The sequence below is a fragment of the Coffea eugenioides genome, chromosome 5 (assembly GCF_003713205.1).
Source record: "Coffea eugenioides isolate CCC68of chromosome 5, Ceug_1.0, whole genome shotgun sequence".
Classification (NCBI taxonomy): Eukaryota; Viridiplantae; Streptophyta; class Magnoliopsida; order Gentianales; family Rubiaceae; genus Coffea; species Coffea eugenioides.
Window position 1 is genome coordinate 36,035,287 of NC_040039.1, and position 14,091 is coordinate 36,049,377.

At 32.0% G+C, this 14,091-nt stretch overlaps 1 non-coding gene across 1 annotated transcript; it reads right to left on the reverse strand.

Annotated features, from left to right (window-relative positions):
- Positions 1 to 3,564: 3,564 nt before the first annotated feature.
- On the reverse strand, positions 3,565 to 3,716 carry LOC113772720. Its single transcript, XR_003468677.1, has one exon. It is a non-coding gene; the product is annotated as a U4 spliceosomal RNA (small nuclear RNA).
- Between the last annotated feature and the right edge of the window lie 10,375 nt (positions 3,717 to 14,091).

Genomic DNA, 14,091 nt, shown 5'->3' on the forward strand with positions numbered 1-14,091 from the left:
CAATGTTTTTAGGCTTGTGAGGAGTCTGCCATAGGATAGATAAAGCTTTGTTTGTGGTTTAATAAGAGCTGACAAATAATGACATTCGAGTTTGTCTAAAGTTCTTAAATTAATATGAAATTTTCATATTGTTATATGCCTTGGTAAAGTTGATCTTTATGGTTGATTTTGACAGGTTTAGTTTTCCTTTGGTCTTTGCCAGTATAGATAAGATGCCTTCCTTACAATGGTCTGTTGAAACCTATACCAATGAACCCAAATTTGTAGTGATATGCTCCTCTTACAATTTAAAGTAACATTCGTTCTTCAATTCAGAAAAAACCTGAAGTAGTTGCCGAACAACAGAAGTAAAATGTATCACTTCGAATATTTCTTGTTTAAAGCACATCTTAATTTGTTTCGTGTTAGAATTTTTTTTCCTATCAAATGGATATAGTTGGATTACATGGATTATCCACGTAAAACCGCCATTTTAACGAGTTAAACTGGATAATCATTTAATACTGATGATTAAATTTTTCTCATTCAAATCCATCTAAAGTGTTGGCTTTGATTCATAGCGTCGAATGGAAATCAATAGTTTAACTTAATCTTTTTATTTTCCATTTTATTTCTTTCTCATAACTATTGTAGATCTCCAACATATATGCTAATCAGTAAATGATTATTCTCTGCATTTCATATTAATCTTTGTAGAAAGCGGGAAGTATACATTATATTAGCTACAAAGATCATTGTTGTGGGTAGTAGTAGAGCCAAGATAATTTTTCAGCAGAAGCACAAATAAAAAAAAAATTAGGTTTTGCAAGTAGAAGGGGGCAATAATAATATTCAAATAACAAGTAATTGTATCATATAATATCAGTCAAAAGTCAAACTTATTGTTGAATATTGCATACTAACCTTAAGAGAATGAGGCCAAGGGTTCTCATACTCAGCCCGCTATTTTAATACATATCATTATTACGGTGCAAACCTGTGAAGCTGAATATGCACGCGTTTTAAATGAGCCCATTAAGGCCCACCTTTAATTCCTAACATGAACCAAGTGATTGATGCACATTAAAAAATGTTTCTAAAGAAATTTGTATACAAAACTTAATTTTATTTTTTGCAATAAATAAAAATTCAAGAAATATTTATGTCGAATTAGTTCTAGTTTTTTTGATGGATAATGCAATTGTGGAAAACTGATAGAAGGTCCAAAAAGTTTAGATAATGAAAGGTAATGAGCTGAGTGGTATTGTGCTTAGTATCTAGCTGTTTAGATAATGGCGTGGGATTAGTTTCTTTTTTATTATTTTTTATTTGTTCTAACAGATTAGATAATTTACCTTTACAATTAAAGTAATATGATAGAAATTTTGAAATTTAACCATTACACACTAAACGTACAGTAGAAAATTTAAACAATTATCCTACTTTTTATAATGTATGGGGGTTATTATCACTTTACCCCCTTAAACTATATCGCTACTATCAGTTTACCCCCTAACGTTAATTTTCAGTCACTTCACCCCCATAAATAATTCAACTCAACATGTTAAAAAATTTTAGACAAAAATACCCTTTTATTCTATAGTATTACTACATTGTTATTATTACTTTATTCCTTTAAATTATAGTGATATAATTGATTTAGTTCCTAACATTATTTTCTTGAATTTTTATTTCACCGTTAATCAAACTAGTATGGTCAAAAAATTTTAAATATATTTACCCTTATATAAATAATTAAAAATAAAAAATTTAGAATGATTATTCTTCTTTTTTTCACTTTAAGAGATCCAAAAATATAAAAAAAAAAGGGTTTTCTCAAATTTCTTTTTTCAAACTTATTAATATTAGGAAAAGAAAAAAGAGATAGGAAAGAAAGAGACAGAAAATTAGATTTTACAAAGAAAAAAAAAGTCTAACATTGTCATATTAATTTAAAGTTGTTGGGATTAGGATTAAAATCTGGTGGTAAACAGTAAAGTGAAATAATTTTAAAATAATAAAAGTATTTAATTCTTTCTTATTTGTATTTTCTAAAAAAAGAATTGAACTCTCTCTATCTATCTCTCTTTCCCCCTCTCCCTCCCCCTCACTAGCTTTCTATTTTTTAATATTAATAAGATTGTCAAAAAGAAAGAAATTAATATTTTGATTTTTTTCTTGATACTAAAAAGGAGAAGAGCCACTCTAAATTTTTTATTATTTTCATTATACAAAGATGAGGGTACTTTCTTCTTAAATTTTTTAACTTGCTAAGTTGGTTTAATGGTTGGATAAATTGTCTAAAAAATAACTTTATGGGGTAATTGATAATGAGACTATAGTTTATGGGGGTAAAATGATAATAACTTTAAGGGCTAAACTTGTCTTTTTACTTTAATTACCAAACTCCGTTAAGTTTGACCGTTAGTCGTAGGGGTAAAGTGACTAAAAAATAACGTTAAGGAAGAAATTGATAATGGCACCAAACGTTAAAAGGGTAAAGTGATAATAACCCTAATGTATGGATATCATTATACATTACAATTTCAATGTTTAAAACTCTCTCTAAAATACCCCGATCAGGGGCATCATATGTTCCATTTGAGTACATTTGAGGGTAAAATTATTATTTTAAATTTCCATACCATATTCCAACTTGTTTACACCCTACCTAATTTTATTTATACTATACTCCTACTTGTTTACACCTAGGGACAAACAGGTTTGAATTGAAACTTGTGAGGCCCCATCTGTAAAATAACCAACTTTCCTAACTCGTCACCCTTTCAACAATGATGCAAGATGTGTGGACCAAATTGGATTATTCTCTAGCACAACCTATTTGAATCAGTCCTAAATTAATTTAGGATTTTGTGTCGTTGTTTAATTGATAAAGTAAGTTTTTGGAGAGAAGTAGGAGGGAAAGGAGGAGAGGAAAAAAGCATAATGAATAAGTGTAGAAGACACTAATAGCATAAGTTTATCAATATTGTTTTCCAATAGATCTGGGGGCTGGGGTGTAGGGTGTAGGGTGTGAAGAGAGAAAAAGAGAGGCAAAGTGCGCCATCAATGTCCTTCCTAGATCAGAAAAGTATATAAGAAATAAGAAAGTTGAGGAAATTAATAGGGGACATTTTAGTGACAAATCGCGGTGGAGTACAAATATAAAAAAAATGTAAATATAGTATTGAATATTTTAATGTGAAAATAGTAAAGGATTAAACTTTTTTATATACTGATAGTGTATATATTATTAGATTTGAATTCATTCCATGCGTGCAAAATTTTTATTTTAAATTCAAACTAAAATTAGTTATCATGCATCGATATATATATATATATAGCATATAAAATATTAATCTATTATTAAATTAGTTTAACCTGGTAAAGATAGAAAGAACTCAATAACGATGAACTAAGAGGCACCATAGAGAGAGGTGTATTGGTTCATGAGAGGAACATAATGACTCACCAAGGGAGAGAGCAGGTTTTAATGTGATTGGATAAAGGAAAATTTCTGAATTAATAGATTCTCTAGAATTGAAAGGAAAATGAAAACAATCCCTTTTTTTTTTGTGTTTTTTAGGGCTTTTCCCAGAAGGGACCCCTTCCAAATATTCTCGATGGCTTAGGCCGAATCTAGGCCCAAGAGGGGACTTGGAAATTGCTTTCAACCAACAGTGGATGCGCCTCGATTAAGACCTCATCAGTTGCGTCATTGTCCCAAGCACAAATATTTTTTTTTAAAAAAATCAAATCAATTATGATACCGTCACGTACTTTAGATATAGCACTAGTTTCTTTCCCGTGCATTTGCATGGATCATTTTACATTCAGCAACCCAATTAAATATTGCAATACAAATTTTTTAAAATTTAATATTTATTTATATAGATAAACTACTGTTTTGATTAACTATTCAAAAGTAGTTTGAAAATGGAAGAATTGATATACTATATGTTAAACTTAAAATGAGCCAAATTTTGTAAAAGATGTGTAATATAAATAGTAAATAAAATGAGAATTAGATTGGAGCACTAAACAAAATTTTATAAACATTTAATATAAAGTTAAGGTAATTAACCAAATTAACGGCAGCCAAGGAGGTTTTTTGCTCTAGTGGCTAAAATTGAGACTCTAGAACTTAGGGGTTCTACGTTTTAATCCTCTTTCCCTTCCCTACTTCTTAAATTTCATCATTTCTTGCTAGAAAAATATTAAAAAATTAATGGTGACCAAAAAGTAACAAAAATTCAATCTAAAATTAATTTTGGAACCAGTATATAGTCTATTAAACCTGTGCATATACTGGAGCAAGAGCAATATTTTCCTCAAGAAAGGAATAAGTGTCATAAGGCATTCAATAATGACATGTCCAAAATTTATTTAAAAAATTAGAAAAACAATATGTTGAAAGAAATTTGCTATAAATAAAGAAGTAATGAATCATTAAAAAAATAAAAATCATCCAAATTTTAGTAATAGTAATTTTTAACATATAATCAAACAAAATTATCAGAATATAAAACATGATTGGAAAGAAACATACATAAGAAAAAGAAAAATATAGGTTGATTGCTAAAAAGATTTAGTAAGAATAATTAGTATGAATGTATAGAAGGCATAAACTCATGAATCGATTAAAAGTTTCTGTAAATAAGAAAGTGAAAAAGGAAGGGAATCAACTATTACAAAGAAAAGGAAAAAAAAAAAACACAAACATTAAAGTAGCCAACTTAATATGTATATATATGTGTATGTATGTGTGTGTGTGTATATACATATACATATACATAGATACATAGATACATATATACATACATACATACATACATCTAAATTGTTATCCAAACCAATTGTTATCCAAGCATCTAAGACCTTGGTTAACTATGCTCCAAAACCAAACAAAAAGCATTTACTTCAAAGGCTTTATTCTGCCAAAATATTCTCAAAATTTGATATGAAGTCAGGATTTTTGGCAAATTCAGATTCATATCTCAAACAGATATAAAACAACATTCATAGTACCATTTGGACATTACGAATGGAATGTAATGCCATTTGGACTCAAAAATGCTGCTTTTAAATTCCAAAGGATTATGAATGAAATATTCAGTCCTTATTCCTCATTCATCATCGTCTATATTGATGATGTTCTGGTATTCTCAGAAAACATTGAACAACATTTCAAACATCTAAATACCTTTCTTCATATTACCCAGAAAAATGGTCTGGTTGTCTCTCAAAAGAAAATCAGTCTTTTCCAAACCAAAATTAGGTTTCTTGGACATCATATTCACCAAGGAACCATCACCCCTATAAATAGGTCAATCCAGTTTGCTGATAAATTTCCTGACCAAATTCTTGACAAACAACAACTTCAAAGATTTTTAGGATGTCTAAACTATGTCTCAGATTTCATACCAAACCTCAGTAATCTAGCCAAACCATTATATGACAGATTAAAAACCATTCCACCCTTATGGATAGATATTCATACAGAAACAGTCAGAAAAATCAAAACTGAAGTCAAAGCCATTCCTTGTCTTGCTCTTCCAGATCCAACAGCTCAAAAAGTTGTGGAAACAGATGCTTCTGATTTAGGATATAGTGGCATTCTTAAACAAACAAAAAATAATAAAGAACAAATAATTGCCTTTGCTTCCAAACACTAGAATAATTCTCAACAAAACTATTCTACTATCAAAAAAGAGATTTTAGCAATAGTTTTATGTATTACAAAATTCCAAGCTGAATTACTAAACCCGAAATTTCTACTTCGGGTTGATTGTAAGTCGGCCAAAGATGTTTTACAAAAAGATGTTAAAAATCTTGCCTCTAAACAAATATTTGCAAGATGGCAAGCAATTTTATCAATCTTTGACTTTGACATTGAATACATTAAAGGGTCTTTAAATTCTATTCCTGATCATCTAACTCGTGAATTCTTGCAGGGAAGATAAGATGCCCAAGAAAAAGAAACAACAGGAGAAATCCCCTGACAAACCAAATCCTTCCTCTCAAACAACTAAACAAAACTCTTCGAGTTCTTCTAATTCATCCCAAACAGAAAAGAAGTTATCTTCTTCAAGCTTAACACCAAACAAATTTCAAATTCTTTCATCACGTATAGTTAATCTTTTTCAAAAGGTTAGATCTTTTCTTGTAAATTCTCACACTATCCTTTATAATCTGTTTAAGAAAAATAGGTTATCCTCTATGGATCCCAAAGGATTCTATGCCAAAGGGAAGAGGATTATAAGGTTGATTATTTTCAGGATAATTGTTTATTTTTATTTGTTTTCTTTTGATCATGTCTTAACCAGTTAAAGCATACTTCATAAATTCTGGTTCTCCTTCAAACAACAAACCATTAGATAACATTCAAACCAGAATTGCTCGAATTAAGCAGTCAATCTTTATTCAAAAAAAAACTAGAAAACAAATATTCTGAATTCCAGATTAATGAACAATACATTAGATCTGAAATTTTTGCAAACCACAATCATTTTAAAAGAAAACAGTTTTTTTGGCAATTATCAGGGAAAAGCCCAAAAAAATATTCAAGAAAACTTTTATGACTTTTTGACAAAAACAAAACAAAATATTCATTTCTTTGACTGGTTTGAATCTCAAACATCTAAGGTGTCCACACCAAAACTCAAAAATTCAGTCCAAAATACTTCAAAACCTGCATCCTCTATGTCAAAACCCATAGAAACTCAAGATTAGGTCCAAGCTAAGCCAAACTTCGTAGGTCTATCCATAGATCTATCCCAAACAACTTATACATTAGAATTCTCTCATAAACCCTCAGCAGAATCAATTGATCCATCAAACCCTTCAGATTCACAGTAATCTTTAGATCTATTAACAGATCTTTCAAACCCAATAGATTTATCAAACCAAGAGTCTATTGGAATTCCAAAATATTTGATAACCAGTCAACCAATGAACAATTCTGATAATACCACTAGTCTTGATATTAGAAAAGACATAGGCAATTCCTTAGATATAGGATATTTCTCAATAAATATCTTAACTAAAGCTCAACCTAGTGTCAAACCTATAATTATCAAAAATCCTCAAGAAAAATTTATTGAGGAAAAAGTCCAAACAACTATTAAAGAAAGTATTATTAAAAATCTTTCTCAACCTCTTACCAAGACACTTGAATATTACAAACTCATTCTCACAGATTCAAATCTTTGATTCTTAAACCCCACAAAACAGAGTTGAAAGACAAAGATGGAAACCGTACCGGAAAATACATTAATTCTCATTCCAGTGCTCAAATTCTAAAAGTTATCAAACCATTAGAATGGGGAACAAACCTAAACAAATCCAAACCTTTTAGTACTTCCTTTAATCCCCCAAGATATACTTATTGGGATTATAAGGCAGCTTGGTTCTATACATTTACTTTCCAAAATGAATAAAGCCAACATTCTTATCTTTTCTATTTTTTGAAAACAAACAAATATAGTTTTCCAGCATGGTTTGTAGCATGGTGGAAAGCACTTGAACCAAATTTGGAAATCCTTCCTCCAGGTATCCAACAAAGCTACAAACAATTCAAAGAAAGATTTGAACCCCCAAACAATTACATACCAATCAGTCTACACTTCTTTTCCATATTTTCGGTAGCATGGGTCTACCAGTGGAAATATGAATACCTACAACAAACACAGCTCCCACCATTATTAGTCCAACAAGGATATTTAAAATGGTGGCCAACATTCAATAAAAATTTCATTCAACCAGCAAATATCCGGGCATGGTTCTAGAAGAATCCACGCTCAATCAAACCTGGAGACAATCAAACAAGTCAGTTTTTACAACAAAAGTTTATTTTGGCAGCAAAGCTGGCATCAATCACTGACAAACAAGAGTATGTCAAACAACTCAAAGATATACTTCTACAACTGGATCAATCAAAAGAGACTCCAAACAAAGAGAAAGCCTCCAGCTCTAGAACAAAACTTGATGAGTATGAAGGCCCAGAAAATGAAAATGATTGTTATGGAATTTTCTCACAAATTCCATAAAAATCATAAAACAAAGCATTTTCACTATAACACCGGAAGTACTAATCTGCTAGATTACTATGCAAACACAGTTACAAAAGACAAATAATGCACTATAGCACACATTATAGCGGTACTGTAGCAAAAATACTGTAGATGGTACTATAGCATTACGAAAATTTTGCTATAAATACCCCTCAAACCAACACCATTCACACACCATTTCTTCAAGACTACTTCTGTCTCTAGTTTGAAGAAACTCTCCTCTCTCTCTCTCTACAAACAAGTTCTTAGTTTTTAATTTTAGTTTTTAGATCAAAAAAAGGAGCTTGTCCAAACTTCATATCCTTGTAAGTTTTCTTTTATTTTTGTAATTCTTATATTCAATCAAATGGTCGGCTGAGCCGCCTCATATCCATTTAGTTCTTGCTTTTACATTCTGTTTTTATGTTCTGTTATACATGGCTGGTTCAACCGGCTATACTAACTAGTGGCAGTCTGACTGTGACCCACTTCCTAATTTATGCATCATATTCCCTCTGCTTTCTTATCTTTTCTGGTTTAAGGCGCTAACCCCTCGTCCCGTCTGGTATCAGAGGGAATATGATGCATAAATTAGGAAGTGGGTCGCAGTCGGACTGCCACTAGTTAGTATAGGCAGTTGAACCAACCATGTTTAACAGAATGTAAAAATAAAAAAGTAAAAACAAGAATTAAATGGATATGAGGCGGCCCAGCCGAGAGGTTAGCCCTTAAACCAGGAAAGATAAGAGAATAAAGAGGAGGAAAGCATAAGAATTAGGAAGTGGGTCGCAGCCGAACTGCCACTAGTTAGTATAGGTGGTTGAACCAGCCATGTATAACAGAATGTAAAACAGAATGTAAAAATAAGAACTAAATGGATATGAGGCGTCTCAGCCGACCATTTCATTGAATATAAATGAATATGGGAATAAGGAAGAACTTACAGATATGAAGCTCGTAGGCTCCTTTGTTTGATCTAAAAACCTAAGAACTTGTTTGTAGAGAGAGAGAGGAGAGTTTCTTCAAATTAGAGAGAGAAGTAGTCATGAAGAAATGGTGTGTGTATGGTGTTGGGTTTAAGGGGTATTTATAGCAAAATTTCCGTAGTGCTACAGTACCCTACAGTGATTTTGCTACAGTACCGTTACAGTGCATTATTTGTCTTTTATTGTCGTGTTTGCATAGTAACTTGCCGGACTGTTATACAGTAAAATTGACTTTTCTAAATTTTTTGTCCGATTGAGTCAGCTTGAATATCTGCTTGTTTTTAGCAGATTGTTATAGATAGCTCTTGTTTTGTTTCCTGAATCATTTTGTCAAATTCAGGTGCTTGTGTTCCCCATTGATGCTTGATCCAATGTTTGTGAAGAGTTAGTCTCTGAATTTTTCTTCGCCTTATGAAGCTTTGGTCCTTCAAGGTGCGAACTGTATAGCTTGCTGTTTTGCAACAATGTTGTTATATTGGTACCGAAGATATGGAAGAATGCTCTGTCCAATTTCAGTGTTGTAAAATACAACATTGAAGTATCTGATCCTTTCTTCCCTGCATTGTTGTTTGTAGGAATAATATTCTTTTGCAATTGAATTATTAGTAAGATAGTGAGGTATCCATTCGTTGACTGGTGTTGAGTTTGTCATTTTTCCTGTAAAATAGAATCTGTTAGTTTATTAGAAAAAGGCAGGAGGGCATTTGAATCAAGAAGTTGGGGTATTATGCCATCATTTGTAGTGAGGTAAGGAATAAGTTTGTGAATAAAGGGTATTTCAAGGATAATATTGTTGGTTAATTTTTTGGCTAGAAAAAATGTATCTGGAATGGATAAGGGGAAGAACTGGATTTGAACATCTGTCAGTTTGAAGCTAACTTCAAGTTTAGATCCATTAGCTCCCCTTAGAACTTCTTTGTTTTGTTCAAAGAATTGAGGTGGGATAAGGCTTTCAAGAATATAACTTTGGTCTGCCCCAATATCAAATAGGGTTTCAGTTTTGATTACATAATTATTGTTAATTAGTAATTGGATCTGGACCAAATGATCTTTGTCTTCTTTGGATTTTTTGGATAATTGTTTTAAAAACTCAGTATCTTCTTGGTTGATAGGTTCCTCAATTGGTATTAGGTTTTGAAGAACAAGGCTGTTAAGGTCCTGTTTAATTGTCTTAATTTCTTCTCTAAGAAGATCAATTTCTATCTGGAGGTGTTGAAGAGTCAATGATTTAATAGGTTTAGAAGGAAACCTATCAGGAATGTCTGTGAGGTTGTAGGTTTTGAGAATTCTAGGGTCTTTGGGTAAAGGATTTGAAGAATTTGTGGCTTGGTTTAAGGATTTTTTGAATTTGTTTAAATACAGTTGTCTCTTCTCTATTTCCGGAATATCTTCAATGATGTCAAGAAGAAGGTTTTGATCTTTTGTCAAAACATTGATAGTAGGACCATCTTTTGTTAAGACATTGATAGTAGGATCTCTTTCTTCTTTATCACTAGTGGGTTGTGAGGAAGAAGATGTTGAAATATCATCTTCCAATTGATTGAGATAATCTTTTTCTTCTGTTTCTGAATCATCAGTTTCTGAATCAATCAGAAGGTTTGATATTTGGATTTTGACTTGGTCATCCAATCCCAAGGTACTAATCCTTTGGTTGAGTTTACAGTAACGAGCTATATGCCCGGGTTTATGGCATTTGTAGCAAACTGGAGAGGAGTTTGTTATTTGAGGAGACTGTATGGGTAAAGGTTGTTTGGGCTGATAATTCTTTTTGTAAATAGGTGGTTTTTCAAGATATTTTGTGGGCTTGGGCCGTTTGTGAGGTTTTTTGTAACAATTGGGTAACCCAAACTGTTCACAAAAGGATCCAAGATCTTTTCTCCTTTGGGCTCGATCCTTTGCTAGTTGTCCAAGCATCTTGTCTTGTCTACACACTTTGAGTGCAACTTGTTGAATCTGACTGATTAACTGTCCATAGGTTATTTCTTCCCATGGTACAGTTTCATTGTATTGAGTCCTTAATTCTTCTCGAACAAGGTCTCGTAATGATTTTGGAAGTCCATCAAGAAATTTTTCTTTCCAATAGGCCTTGTTGCCATTTGTCCTGGAGTATATCCTAGTTAAGAATGTATCCTTATACCATCGAAAGTCTGAAAGACTCTTGCATTTGAGATTGTTTAGTAGCTCCGATGATTTTTTCCTGAATATCCCTAGATCACTACCAATGTTTTTGCAATAGTGAATATTAATGTTGCCATCGCATCTGAGATAGTGTCTTCATCTCGAAAAATAGGTTCGCCATTCGTATCCACTTTAATTGCATTAAGAATGGTATTTTTGTCTTCTGTGGTAAGATGTTCATCCCACCACCCCTTAAGTTGCCCTGTAAATCCTGTAATTAGGATATGAGCAGCTAATTGGTCAGTACAGTCATGTGATGTTCGATAGGTTGTTGCTACCATTGTCATTTGTTGAATAATTATAAGAATATTATATTCAGAAATCCCATCTATACTCCATTCATATATGTTATTAGCATTATATGAATTTTGCAAGATATTGGATTTTTTTTCAGGAAGGATATCTGGATATGTGGCTTTGGAATAGTATAGTTTTTGTCGATGTTTTCAATTAGAAATTTGGTTTTGTGAAGAAAAGGGTTGACGTAGTTTGTTTAGGGTCAAAGGCTTTTGAGCTTCTTCTTTGGTTATTGTGCAAGCTGTTTGATTAACACTTGCAGAACCTTGGTTATTTGACCCTTGTTTGGATATTGGGGTAGAGAAGGTTTGTTCTATTTTGGCTATTCATTTTTTTAATTGGGTTAAATGTTTGATTTAAAGTTCTTTCTGAAATTTGGTTGATATTTCATGGAGTTTAAAAATTGGGTTTGATGAAGAAGTGGTTGTAGAAGAAATTTTGGTAATAGGTTAGGTTAAGAGATATTCTCCAAGTGTTTGGAGATACTTGTTGGTGTAGTTGTTTTGCTCATAGATTCCCTGAATGTCCTTACTATTGATTGCTCCTTCATCCTAGATATTCTTGAGCTTGAATGGCTTGGCATTAATCTCCGTTGATTTGTATGTGAAGGTGATTGACTTTGGTGGTAGAAGTTGTGCTTGGATTTCTCCTTCAGCTGTCTGCTAACTTGTTACCACATTTGTTTTTTGCGAAAAAGGATAGTCAATCTTTTTTCTTTGTGAATACAATTCAAACCAATCGAAGAACTGAATATGTTGTTTTGTTCTTCTAAGAAACCTATAGAAATCTTCTTGTATTTTTTTGTCTATGTTGTCCCGTGTACTTGTCGAAGAACCACAGTTTTTTTGAATAACTATTGTCAGCATAAAATTCGATTTTGATAGTTTGTTTATCAAAAGAAATTACCCTTAGCTCATCAAGTTGAGGACGACTTTCTGTTATTGAAGAATACGTAGGAGATCTAGGAAGTCCTTCTTACTCCACATCATCAAAGGATTCATCTTGGACCTCTGAAAGAGTAGGTTTGCTGGCTGCATACCTCGCCTATAGAATTTTAGAAGAAAGATCTAGATCTTGTAGTCTGGTTGACATGGAAGGAGTCAGTGGTCTTTCTGAAACTGATTTTCTTCCTGTTAAGTATCTAGGCATATCTATATCAGTTGTTGATGAAGATGATATCCTAAAACTCATAGATCTGTCAAATTTGATTTGAACAGCTCCAGAAGCAAATTGTTGGATGCTTGAAACTGTTCTGTTTTATATTGGATCTGCTGGAGCTACTTCGGGAAGAACCCAGCTTTCTGGCAGTGAGATCTAGTTCCAGGTGATAGATCTTGGAATTGTAATTCTAGATCTGGCTAGATCTGTTTGGAATAAGACTGTTTCTCCTTATTGTAATGCTTGTAGGGCTCCTATCCTGAATGCTGAATTCATAACTTTGTATTGAATTTTATAAATAATGGCTACAGGAAGAGTTCCAGTTTTGACTCTATAGTTAGCTGTTTTTATGTTTAATGTTAAAGCATCTAGAATATTTGTCTTTTAAAAAAACTGTAAAGTTTGGAAAATAATCAAAATATACTGGTCCTCCACAAAGGCTAGTTTCTGTCATTCCTAAGAGGAAATCATTGAATTCTAAGAATCTGCTATCTCTAAGACAAAGGAGTATGGATGTGTCTAGTCCTTCTCTTGTCAAAGGTTTAGCCTCGATTTGTACTAATCCAAAATGAATATAATTGTATTTCTTTTTATGTTTTTCTATTATTTTTTTGGATAACAGTTTGATTTTTTCATGATCAACATCTAATGCTATAGTTTGTTCTACTGTTTTAATTATATAATCTGAAGTGAAAAACATCCACTTTCTGTCTCTTTCATAAAAATTAGTTTGAGTATATTTTGAAATTTTCCAATTGTCTATGTCTTGATTAACATCTTATATATGAATTTCTTCTTTTAGTTTGTTGTTTGAAGAAGAACTAGAAGATGCAGAATTAGTTCTAAAAAAGGATGCCATGAGACAAGAAAGAAAAAAATAAGAATAAGCTTAAATAAATGGATGAACTTTATATTTCTCTTCCCTTTGGCACAGAATCCTTCGGGATCCATGGAGGATAATCATTTTTATTAATCAAATTATAAAGGATAGTGTAAAAATCTACAATAAAAGATCTAACCTTTTGAAAAAGATTAACTATACATGATGACCATATTTCCATCATAATAAAGATAGTAGTAAACCTAAGAGAATAGATCTACATCTTTTGAGAAAGATCAACCATGCATGACAACTATATTTCCAAACAAAATCATAAGATTGATAGTAAAAATCCATTTTCCCTAGATCTAATCTTTTGACACTTCCCTGTCTTGGAGCATACCACCCCAAGAACCTTAATACCCCTACAGAGCCAAATCCTCATGGTCTTACTTGGACCGGATGTTAGCACTTATTGGTTCCATGCCCTTTAACCAGATCCAAAATCATGAAATCAATAGTATCAAAATTATAATGTACTTGAATATATTAGATAGTAATCACGAAGTTAACCCGTCTCATCCAATCAGATCTAAACTATCAGTAGTATAAATAAAGAAAG